General features: G+C 42.7%; 1 non-coding gene across 1 annotated transcript; it reads left to right on the top strand.

Annotated features, from left to right (window-relative positions):
• Positions 1–11,751: 11,751 nt before the first annotated feature.
• On the top strand, positions 11,752–11,824 carry trnar-acg (transfer RNA arginine (anticodon ACG)). Its single transcript has one exon. It is a non-coding gene; the product is annotated as a tRNA-Arg (tRNA).
• The last annotated feature ends 346 nt before the right edge of the window (positions 11,825–12,170 follow it).

Below are 12,170 nucleotides of genomic sequence, written 5' to 3'. Positions count from 1 at the left end.
AGATATTGTCAATCTCCAATTGCCGATGTAGAAATCGATGAATGATCTTCCTGAACTGCTGCAGTCCAGTAGTGCACGTGGTCCCAGATCACTAGCAGGTGAGGAGTTACAGGTTAAACACCTGGAAATGATGAAGGAATTGCAATGGATATCCAAATCAACAGCATCAGATTGTAATTCTATCCCGTCTTCCATCTATCAAAATGTACAAGATGATTCTCAGGAATGTGAAAAGGCAACACTTGACACTGAGCCACATAAAGAGTTGTTTAGGCATTTGACCGAGCATGTATGAATGGGTTCTCTCTCAATTATATGCTTCAAATCAATTTTACATGGTATTAGAAGGATTGATTTGCAATCAGCAAATTTGAATCAAAGATCACAGCAGAGTCTGACGGAGCCACATCATTTATCCTAACCTGAATAATATGGAGTTCTGAATAGAAAGGTACAAACTTCGTTGAAAGTCGGGAGAAACAGAACACGTGTGTGTGAGCGAGGCTTCAGCTGATCATCTGCCTGGCAAGACGCAAAGCGAATCAACACAGTGAGAAACTTTGTAAATGTCAGGATTGTGGAAAAGGAGCAAGTGAGGATCGCAAATGCTTGCAATCAGTGTCGAAGAATGTGGTACTGGAAAAACACAGGCCGTCAGTCAACATTCAATCAGAAGCTCTTCATCAGGAGATTAAATGTCCCAAAATATGAAACAAGGGGCAAAACAAATAAGAACAGTAAAGAGGTCGTACTTCAAAAGTTAACTGGACTAAACTTTGAGTCAAATAGACCAGACAGGCTTTATCCTAGAATTTTGAAGAAAGAGGAAGACAATGAGAGAATGTGGATGCGCTGGGAGTCATCTTTCAAGTTATGTGATCTCTGCAAAGTCTCCTGTGGAGTGGAATTCACGTTGGAACCCCACTAATGTGCTTGTTCAGGAGGCGTTTTATCAGGTTCCACACAACATCACGAAATACAATGTGGTTGTTGAAACCGTACCAGCATTCATTAAGGATTTTTTTACCAGCTGGAAAGCATAGAGTAGAATAAGCGCACTTTTCTCAGGTTGGTGTTCTGTTACTGGTGGAGTACCACAAGGATCAGTGACAGCACTGCTGCCTCACAGTGCTGGAGACCGGGGTTCAATTCCAGCCTCACACGATTGCCTACATGAAGTGTACATATTCTCAGTGTCTGCGTGGGATTCCTGCGGATGCTGCTGTTTCTGCACACAGTACAAACATTCACGGTTCAGGTGAATTGCCCATTATATCCAGGAATGTACAGGCTAGGTGGATTGGGCATGCGACATGCAGCATTATAGGGAGAGAGTGGGGCCTCATTGCAACGACTGCATTGCAAGGATACTATGATCCAATGCTTGAACCAAATTGTTCCCAAATATTATACATGATTTGGACATTTGAACCTCTTGTAATTTTTCCAAACTTGTTGATGACACCAACTGGATCGGAATGTACATTGTGAGGAGGATGGAGGGAGCCTTCAAGAGAAGTTTGACAGGCTCACGAATGGATCAGGACATGGCAGTTTATCCATAGCACACGATAGCTCCACAAATAACTTCAATAATCTGTTTAAATCTAACTACCCATTCACAAAGTATCTTGAATTTGCATCATACCCTTGATTTTCTTTCTCTAAGTGCCTTACTCAACAAATATAATAAAAAAATTGAGAAGCTTTCATGTAACAGATGTTAGGCTAACTGCCTGTCATTTCCTCCTTGACTTCCCTTCTGTTCTGACTAAATAAAACTCACTGATCTGCATTGGTTCCCTGGATGCCTCTCCACTGAATTTGTAATTCTCAGATTTGCTTTCAAATCCATCCATGGTCTTACACCCCATTAATCCACCACTGCTTCCAGCCTAACATTCCTCTGTGCTCTTCCCACTCCTCTAATTCTTCTCTTGTATTCGAACGTTCCTTACTCCCCCACTGACAGATGTGGATTTCACACTGAATGAAAGTATCTGAAGTAGGGTTGTAATTCATTAAACAATAAAGGCTACTGCTCTTGGCGTTAATATGTAGTTCTACCACATCACCATGTTATCTAAAAAAAAATAGATCAATTCATTCTCATGCCTATGATGTAGTTTCCTGCAAAATACTGGACTACTTTCTGTGTGCTGGCAAGTACAGTATCTTTCTCTATCCCCAGTTTCATTTTGACTGTGACATGGCACATTTTACTGCTGAAAATGTGTTGCTGGAAAAGCGCAGCCGGTCAGGCAGCATCCAAGGAGCAGGAGAAACGACGTTTCGGGCAGGAGCCCTTCTTCAGGAATGGCCCATGTCCGAAAATTCGATTCTCCTGCACCTTGGATGCTGCCTGAACTGCTGCGCTTTTCCAGCAACACATTTTCAGCTCTGATCTCCTGCATCTGCAGTCCTCACTTTCTCCACATTTTACTGCTCCCTCACTCACTTATAACTATCCTTTATTTGACGTCTTTATTTCTGGTTTTGTGTGTAGTGGGCCAGTGACAGCCTTATGTGGAATTCCAGATTGTTATGTAGATGAAAGTGTACACTGCACCTTTAAGAGAGGTGGAATGTTGTTCTGCACTGTAAGCTTATGAGAGCAGTGTCAGGGTTTACTGGAATATTGAAAATATATAACATTTGCCTGTGAAATAGGTACCTGAGAAGGTTGCTATTTTGACGACAATTCAAATTTAACCAACGAGTTTCAATTACGTCTCAGTAAAATAAAAGCCAATCGATTTCGAATTTATTATTCTGCCAACATCGAACCAATGAGATAATCCGATTTTGGGGAGAAGAAAGGCAAAAATGTTGAACGTCAGAGAGAGTTACTGTCATCCAGAGATAACTATAGGAGAAAAAGACAAGCCAAAAACAAAAAGACAGATTGTTAAATGAAGTGGAATGATGCTGGCATTTTGTGTAGCTAACACAAAATAAATGTTAGCATGAAAGCTGTTGGATCTTATCATTACCTCGATCACATGTGCCCCACACGCTGACAAATAATAACTCCGCTGAATCTCAGTTCATCTGCTGCTGAAACTCTCATTTTTTGCCCCTTTTATATCAATGGAGGAGACTTTAAATGAAAAGGCTGGCGATTTTGGTCGAATGACAAATTGTAGTTCTGAGGAATGATGCTTTAAAATGAACATCAAACGCGGCTGTAAAAATTCAGCGAAGGAACAAAAAATGCAGTGACACTGCTTGAAGAGTGCCACAGAGCCCCGAACAACTTAGTGGTATAGTGGAGCTAATGGCAGTTAATCTCTCAATAATGATCAAATAAAAGGGTTGGAATAATGGGGTTTTTTACAACTACAATGTCGTGTGTCATTGTAATGCGAAATGATTTTTGAAGTGATTTCAAGAGCACTGTTTGCAAGACAAACAAGAGAGGCACAATAGGAGGAATGGCGTCAGGAGGGCATCTTGGTAATAGAGATCACAAACCAGTCAGCTTAACGTCAGACTGAAAGCCACCTTGCACAAGAATTAGACGAGTATGGTTGACAAAGTGTGTGTTTATTTCACCATGGCAAACTGGTTAAAAGATAAACGTCTGTGACATTAATGGAAACGTAGCAAGTGAGGTGCCATACTGGCTTAGTGGCAGGAAATCAAGACGAATTGTTAACAGGCAATCTCTGGTCCATGCCAGTAAAGGCTCCGACATGATGATTGAAATGGATCGAGTGGTTTCAAGTTCCCGATGATGGGATGGGACACGTTTACCCATCAAGAGTGACAGCAGCACAGACAGAATGGTGCCGATGTGTGCGTTAGATTATGGAATGCCTCAGTGAAATGGCAGGAGCGATGTAAAGGAGGGTGAGTGACCATGCAAGGGAGGGAAATCTCTGAACGTGCATTGGTTTGAAAATTTATTTATGAAATGGAGAAGTGTGCTATTCCGCAGAAGTAACCAGTGTTGCGGAATATCATATAATCTCGTGTTCCCAGGGCGAAACTAAGAGAGACTGAGTGGCGCAGCAGCAAAGATCAAACTGGAAATGGGCATGAGGATGAGCCCGCTGTGACGGTATAAAGGTGCATGAAATGCCGGGGCTGGGACTCCAACCTCACCTGTAGTACCTTCTATTGACATGGAGAAAGGAGCATTGTAATATCAGATTGGGACCTCCAACTTATATGGAGCAGCTTCTGTTGGCATAAAGCAGGGGGCATTGTGGCAGCAGGCTGGACGTTCCAACCGCACCTGGAGCAGATTGTATTGATAAGGAGCACGGAGCAATGAGACATCAAGTTGGAGAAAGGATACTCAGTTATTTTAATCTGAATTAAAGTAGTATTTAGCAGGACCCATGTCTGTAGATTGAGTGAATATCTATCCCAGGGAAATCTCGCAAATATAAGGGAAAATGTGGCAAAGATTCAGCTCGTGGAGGAGAATCTGTGCAGAAAGAAACGTAGGTTATATTTTCTTTTTCTGCCTTTTATCCTAAGACTGACTGCGTATTTGGTTAAATTGCAGCAAGTAATTTTCAGCTCATGTCATGATATTAAATTACCGGAAAACCCATACAAGTTATTAAAGCAAACTAAATTTCCAAAAATTAACGGTATGTAACTACCTCAAAGGGAGAGGACAGAGGGTGGTGCTGGAGGGTTGTTTTTCAGACTGTAGTCCCGTGACCAGTGGAGTGCTACAAGGATCAGTGCTGGTTCCTCTACTTTTTGTCATTTAATAGGAGGTGTAGTGGACAGCGAAAAGAGTTACCACAGATTAGAAAAAGATCTTGACCAGTTCGGCCAATCAGCTGAGAAGGGGTAGATGGAGTTTAATTCAGATAAATGTGAGGTGCTGCTTTTTGGAAAAGCAAATCATAACAGGACTACCACACTTAATGGTAATGTCTGAGGGAGTGTTGCTGAACAAAGAGTCCTTGGAGTGCAGGTTCATAAAATTCTGATATTTGAAATTTAACTTAAAAGTGGAGTCGCAGGTAGATAGGATAGTGAAGAAGGCGTTTGGTATGCTTGCCTTTATTGGTCAGAGTATTGAGTACATGAGTTGGGAGGTCATGTTGCGGCTGTACTAGACATTGGTTAGGCCACTGTTGGAATATTGCGTGCATATCTGCTCTCCTTCCTATCGGAAAGAAGTTACGAAACTTGAAAGGGTTCAGAAAAAAAGAGGATTTTGCCAAGTTTGGAGGATTTGCAATATAGGGAGAGACTTAACAGTCTGGGGCTGTTTTCACTGGCGCTTCGGAGGCTGAGGCGTGACTTGTTAGAGGATTTCAAAGTTATGAGCGTCAAAGATATGGTAAACAGAAAAAGTCTTTTTCCTGTGGTCTGTGAGTCCAAAATTAGAGGGCATAGTTTTAGAGAGAAAGGGGAAAGATATACATGAGACCGACTTGGCAATGTTTTCACACAGAGTGTGATAAGTGTATGGAATGTGCTGCCAGAGGAAGTGGTGGAGGCTGGTACAATTGCAATATTTAAGAGGCATTTGGATGGATATACGAATAGAAAGGGTTTGGAGGGATATGGACGGGGTGATGGCAGGTGGGACTAGATTGGGTTCGGATATCTGGTCAGCATAGACGAGTAGGACCAAAGGGTCTGTTTCCATGCTGTGCATCTCTCTGACTCTATGACTCTATTTGATGTTGACATTATGCTCGAGTTTATCTTGATTTATGGAGGAAGAGCAGGAAACTAATGTTGAAATTTACAGGATCAACGATGATCCCGTTCAATGACTTAACAGACAAGAGGCTGAATGGAAGTTTCATCATGACAGATATGTTTTCATGATGAAAGGGGCTGAAACACGAAGTGGGGAGGATTGGACTGAAGCAGTGGTGGTGATTTTCTTCCCTGGTTAAATTTTTGAATATGACTGCTATTTCTCCTGTCCATGTTAACATCACAACTCTGAAGCATGAAAGCGTGAAGAACAATTGGGGCAAGTGGCGCAAAGTCTAACGTGCCTGACTCAAGATCAGAACATTGTAGTTTTCACTCCTCTCCAGCTCGAGGTTAACGCAGGTATTTATTACACTCACAACCTAATCTTCCTCATTGTTCTGAAGCTGAGATGAAGTTTGAGCTCCTGATATGCAGACACGAGAATCTCTTTCAGTACACATCCCGGAGAACATCACAGTCAATGTCGCAGCGTCATCACAAGTGAGGAAGACCAAATAGTCCCACACACTGCAAATCGGCACTTTTCAATTTCACAGAGCCAAGGACCCAATCGCTGCGGCTCCTCGAAATGGCAAGGAAACAAAATAAATATCTCAGTCTCATGTTGGCTCATGGAGTGCCGAAGCACCTTCTCCTCCTTTAAGAGGCTGGAACATTGACTCTGATGTTCATGGAGACATTGATTGATTCGAAGCATTGAAAGGAATCCTATCACTGATGCCCATGCTTTTGATGCTGAACAAAACAGCCCTTACTGGGAATTGAACCCGGGCTGCAGTGGTAAAAGTGCCAATTCAGAACCACGACACGACCAGGGACCAGTACAGCGGTTTGACGCACGGAGAGTGACAGCCCTCAAACGTGTTGGACGCGTTCTTTGCAGAAACAACCGCTTCACTATCCTCATTCCATTTTCCATCCCTTGCCTTGTATGCATTAGCATCACAAATACAGATTCAATACCTCTGAAGGTTGTGTTGATTTCATCACAATGAGTTGCAGATTTATCCACCACCACTGGTGGATAAAGATTTTACTGCTTATCTACTGAAAACCTTCTGCCTCGTACATTTAATCTACACCACTTTGCGTTTGTCCGAGAGGAAACATTTCTTTCAGCCGAACATGCCTTTATCTCTCATTCTTTTGCTCATTTCAATCATGTTTCCTCACAATCTCCTCTTCTCGATTGAAATTAAAACAGAAAAACTGATCGTTTCCAAAAAAAAACACCCTTTGCTGAATATGCATTGTGTCATTTTCCTGAGCCTGATGTTCCAGTGATCTCCAGAACATGTCAGCGAAAATTGCTACATAAGCACTGATCTCACAACAGCAGTATGTAAATGGATCGACTAGTTTTAAGGTCCTAATTGTGGGATTTGATCATCTTTGCCCAACAAAATTGACTGCAGCTGCACAGACTGAACAATGTCAATGCGAGTACTTGATTGTCAAATGCCTCAGTGAAATTGGAGGAGGGACCTAAAGCAGGTTTACTGATCGTGTGATGGGGAGAAATCTCCGAGAATTGGTAGGTTTGAATCAAGATACATAGACAGCAGAGATGTGAAAGGGCGAGGGTTTGAAGGAGCAAAATCATCACCTCGACGGATATTTTCATGTCAAAAAAGATTGATTCGCTCCTGCTTTTGTGAAGCATGTCTTACTCTACATAAAACGGTAACAAGTGACAATACTGGATGTCAAATTGCAGATGATCTTTCTGCTGCCACAACGCAAAGCGCTAACCACTGCACGATTCTGGCACCGCATGGAATAGCATGATGCAAAAAGCAGTAAAGATAGTGGCAGAGGATATGTTAGGATCAGGTTTACATGAACAGCAGGAATACTTGACAAACACTGACTGAGACATGCAAACTCGTGGTTGGCTGAATGGTTAACTTCAGTATCTCTAGAGCCGATGGATGTTTCATCACTTAGTTTGTTGAAGGCGAAGATTGATATAGTCCTCCAGAAAATGAAAGCGTCAGGGAATAGCGCAGGGAATTGCTGGAATTTATTTCTGCAAAAGAAATGTAGTTTACCATCGGTTACTTTACCAATTTCGTCATACAAGGAAGTGACCACTGCTGTGGAATATCATATAGTACCAGGTTTCAGGCCTGGAATACGAGAAACTGTATGGTGCAGCAGCGAAGATCAAACTGGATATGCGGATGAGGATGAGGCAGCGGATATGAAGTCAGTAATGAAATCATTGAGTGTGAAGTATTTCACTGAAAGTATAGAGTGAATTGAAATGCCGGGGACTGGGAGTTCCAACATTGCGTGGAGCTGTTTCTGTTGACGTGGATTACGTCACATCAGGCTGGGAGCTCCAACCTGAACTGCAGCAGCTTCCATTGACACGAGTAGGGAGTATTGGGATATCAAGCTGGAAGTTCCAACTGTATCTGGAGCAGCTTCTATTGACATCTGCACTGAGAGAAATGGAGGCAATGTTTTCGCTCTCTGAGCTATCTCATATGGCTAACTCTGCTCTGGGCAGAAAGGAATTTTTTTTGCTCATTTCATTTTATTCAATTTCTTGTAAACTCGCACAGGTCGTTAAAATACTTTCAGACTTCGAAAATTAGCTTGAATACGATGTTGTGATTAGGCATTCGTTTATCAAAAGTGATGGAACAAAATCAGTAAAGTGAATTTGAAATTCATCAGATGAGCGGAGATCCCATTGAATGGCTGAGTAGACACAAAGTTAATGCAAGCTTCATGAGGATGAATGTCTTTTCGTTACAAAACCTCCCACTGCACAAAAAAATGGATCATTGGAACGAATCGGTAACGTGGTTATCTTTCCTGGGTTATTCAACTTGTGAACATGAGTACAATTGGTCATATCCATGTTTCGATCACAACTCTGCAGAGTACCAAACTCAAGGACGCGCAAGCGCAGTGTCACAATGGATAATGCGCTTGGTTACGGTCCAGAGATTGTAGTTAAGGTTTCGACTTGGTTCAAGAGCAAGACTGCCAGGCTTCAAATTCACATACAAGCTAATTTACCCCACAATGTAGCACATACAACGGGTCAGTGGTACATGGATAACATGCCTAACTACAGGTCTGCTGATTGGAGCTTCGATTCCAACCTGGGTTGCGGGCAGCGCTGACTTTATTGCACATATAACTGACTGTTCTGAAGCCGAAATGAGGTTTGCACCTTGAACTGCAGGGACAAGAGTCCCTTCATTATATGCCCCTGCGACCGTTGGAGTCAATATCCCAGAGTCATCACTGGAGGGGAAGCTGAATTCGTCGCTCACACTGCCCTCTCCAACTGTCAACTTTCCGAGATTCACTGTGGCACCTGCGATTGGCAAGGAAACAAGACACAGAGCCAAGTCTCAGCTTTGACAATTTTGGGAAAACATTTAGGAAGTGGAATCAGAGGAGAATGGCGAGAGAACTGTCTGAATGAGCAGAGACAGCCGAGGCACCGTTCCCCTTCTTTCAGTGGCTGGGACATCGTCTCTCATTTCTCGACGTCATTAATTGATCTGAGGTACGAAAAGCACTCCACTTGCAGGGGGTCTGCTTTTGCTGATGTCATTGTCAGGATCGAAACAAACCCCAACTCCCGGACTGAGGATCAAAGCCGGGTTAGAGCGAAGGAAGCGAAAAATATGTAACTGCCAGCCCACCATGGACAGCTACACGAATACCACGTATGTGAAGAATGACAGCCCTCAAGGTCGTTGTACATGCTTTCGTCAGATGCAATCGCTTGACTATCTTAGTTCATTTTCATCACTTGGCATTGTATGCATGAACAACTCAAGTTCAGATCCGTGAATTTCTGAAGGTTATGTGGGTTCGCCTCTGTGCATCCCTTCAGACAGTGAATCCAGATTCAACCATCCGCTTGCTGATGAGATTTTTCTGCATATCTCCTCAATCCTTTCCACTTCTTAACTTCAGTCTACGCCCCGTTGATCGGTCAAGAGGAAACGTTTCTTTTAGTCTGCATTGTCCATGTCGCTCATTACTTAATTCATATCAAACATGTATCCGCACAGTTTCCTCTGCCTGAAGAAAACAACCCCAGTCAAAACAATCTGTCTTCATAACCTAAACTTTTCAGCTTGGTAAATTTCTGCACGGTTTCCAGTGCGATCACATGACTCCTGAAATGTGAATTGCAGAACTGCACGCAATATTTCGGGGGAACCGAATGAACAAATGAAATAAATGACTGGAGAAAGCCACAGAAACTTGTCTTTTCCAATAAGACATCTTTTGCTCAATCCTGCGCTGTGTACTTATCCTGAGCCCGATGCTCCAGTAATCTCCTGTCCGTGTCAGTAAAAGCTGCTCCACGAGGATTAATCACAGAATAGCTGCATCTAAATGGATTGAATTGCTTGAAGATGCCGACCAAGAGATTGAGCATTTTCACCCAAAACAGTGACCGCAGTAGTACAGAATGAACAGTGTAAATGTGAGTATTATATTGCATACCTCAATGAAATGGGAGGGTGGACGTTTAGGCGAATTAGTTCTTGCGGGAGGGAGAGATTTCTCCGATAAAGGGTGGTTATGATATGTGAAACGCAAAGATGTGAGATAGCGGGTGTTTGAAGAAGGAAACTTATCACCACGTAGAGTATTTTCATGTAAAACAAAGATTGATTTTCTCAGCGTTTGCTAAGCACATATTACATGGAGTAAAACGGGTAAAATGCCGATTGCTGTCACTGTGATTCGAGCAGAACTTGCTGTGTTGACAATGCCAAGGAAGAACCATTTCATGATCCTGGCGCCACATGGAAAAGCACGATGCAAAAAGCAATAAGGATCGTGGCAGAGGTTATGCCCAGAACAGAAACACACGCACAAAGGAATACTTGTCAAACAGTGACTGAGATGTGGGAACTCAGATTCGGTTGAATATATAGCTTCTATGTCCGGAGAGTCTGTACAGATTGCAACACTGAGATTGTAGGATGTTACGTTTGCGAGATATCTACAAAACCTCAAAAGGTCATGGGATACTGCAGGGTATTGCTGAAATGTATTTCTCAATAACAATGTATTTTAACATCGGTTACTTCACCAATTTCCTCACTTATTGACGTAATCCTATAATGGCATGTCATATAATCCCAGTTCAAGGGCGTGGAATCAGAGAAATTGATTTGCAGTGCACCCAAAACTAATTGGAAATGGTAATGGCGTTCAGCGCGAGCATGTGGCTGCGAAAATGTAATCGGTGAGCATAATGCCATTCTCTGATGATACAGAGGCGCGTGAAATATCGAGGCTAAATGCTCTCGCCTTAAAGAGAGCGGCTTCAATTCCCACGCATCAAGAAGCAGTGGGACATCAGGCTGGGAACTCCAATTTCACCTGCAAGAACTTGTATTGACATGGAACACGGAACTTTGGGACAGCAGCTGGTCGAATAGATAGTGGTCGAATAGATAGTCAACTATTTTAATCTTAAGTAAGTAGTTTTCAGCAGGATACTTGTTTGTGGATGCAAAGAATATCTACAACTGGGACAGTCTAAATTACAAAGAAGAATTCTGCAAAGAGTCAATTTTTGGAGAAGCATCTGTGCAGAGTGATGCAGAGGAATGTTTACGTCATCTGCCGTTCTTATATGTTTGACTTTGCACTGGATTAATTTCCATGAAGGGATTTTTTTGCTCGGTTCACAGTATTCACTTTCCTGCATACTCGCAAAAGTCGTTACTGTACTCGAAATCTCTGCAAGTTAACTGGTATATACAATGTGGTGATTAGGCTCACATTCACATCAGTTATGCTGAAGAAGTGGATTCGAAATTCATCACTTCAGCAGTGATTCCATTAAATGACTGAGCAGACAGAGTGTGAATGGAAGCTTCATGAGGACATATGTGTTTTTTTTTGAAAATTCGATGCTTTGAGAGGCGATCACGATGAGACTGAAGCAGTGACAGTGATTATCTTTATTGCTTGTTCAACTGGTGAACATGACTGCTATTAACCGTGTCCGTATTAACATCACGGCTCTTAAGGCTATGCCTATGCATCGGGCCAGTGGCGCAAAGGGTAACGCACCTGACTACGGTTCAGGACACTGTAGGTTCGAGTCCTACCTGGTTCGCAGGCAGGGCAGACTTTAATCGCGCTTTAAAACTGATTTTACGAAGGCCAAAATAAGGTGTGAGCTCCTCATCTGCAGCAACGAGAATGCCTTCATTAAATGTCCCCGAGAACATGAGAGTCAGTGTTCCAGCGTCATCACAGGAGGGAAGCCGAAGAGTCGCGCAGGTGACTTATGGGCACCTTTCCATTTCATGAAGCCACCGATAGAATAACTGTTGCTCCCGTTGATGCTCTGCTTTGAGCATTTTTCGAAACTCTTTGGCCAGTGGAATTAGAGAAGAATGAAGGGTTAACTGTCCAACTGATCTTTATGGAGTGTGAGTTCCAGAGTCTACCACCTGCTG

This window comes from Chiloscyllium plagiosum, unplaced genomic scaffold, assembly GCF_037043375.1.
Source record: "Chiloscyllium plagiosum isolate Xiang-an unplaced genomic scaffold, Cpla_swu_hap1 HiC_scaffold_45, whole genome shotgun sequence".
Classification (NCBI taxonomy): Eukaryota; Metazoa; Chordata; class Chondrichthyes; order Orectolobiformes; family Hemiscylliidae; genus Chiloscyllium; species Chiloscyllium plagiosum.
Note: the sequence above shows the minus strand (reverse complement) of the source record. Positions and strands in the feature narration are given on the sequence as shown.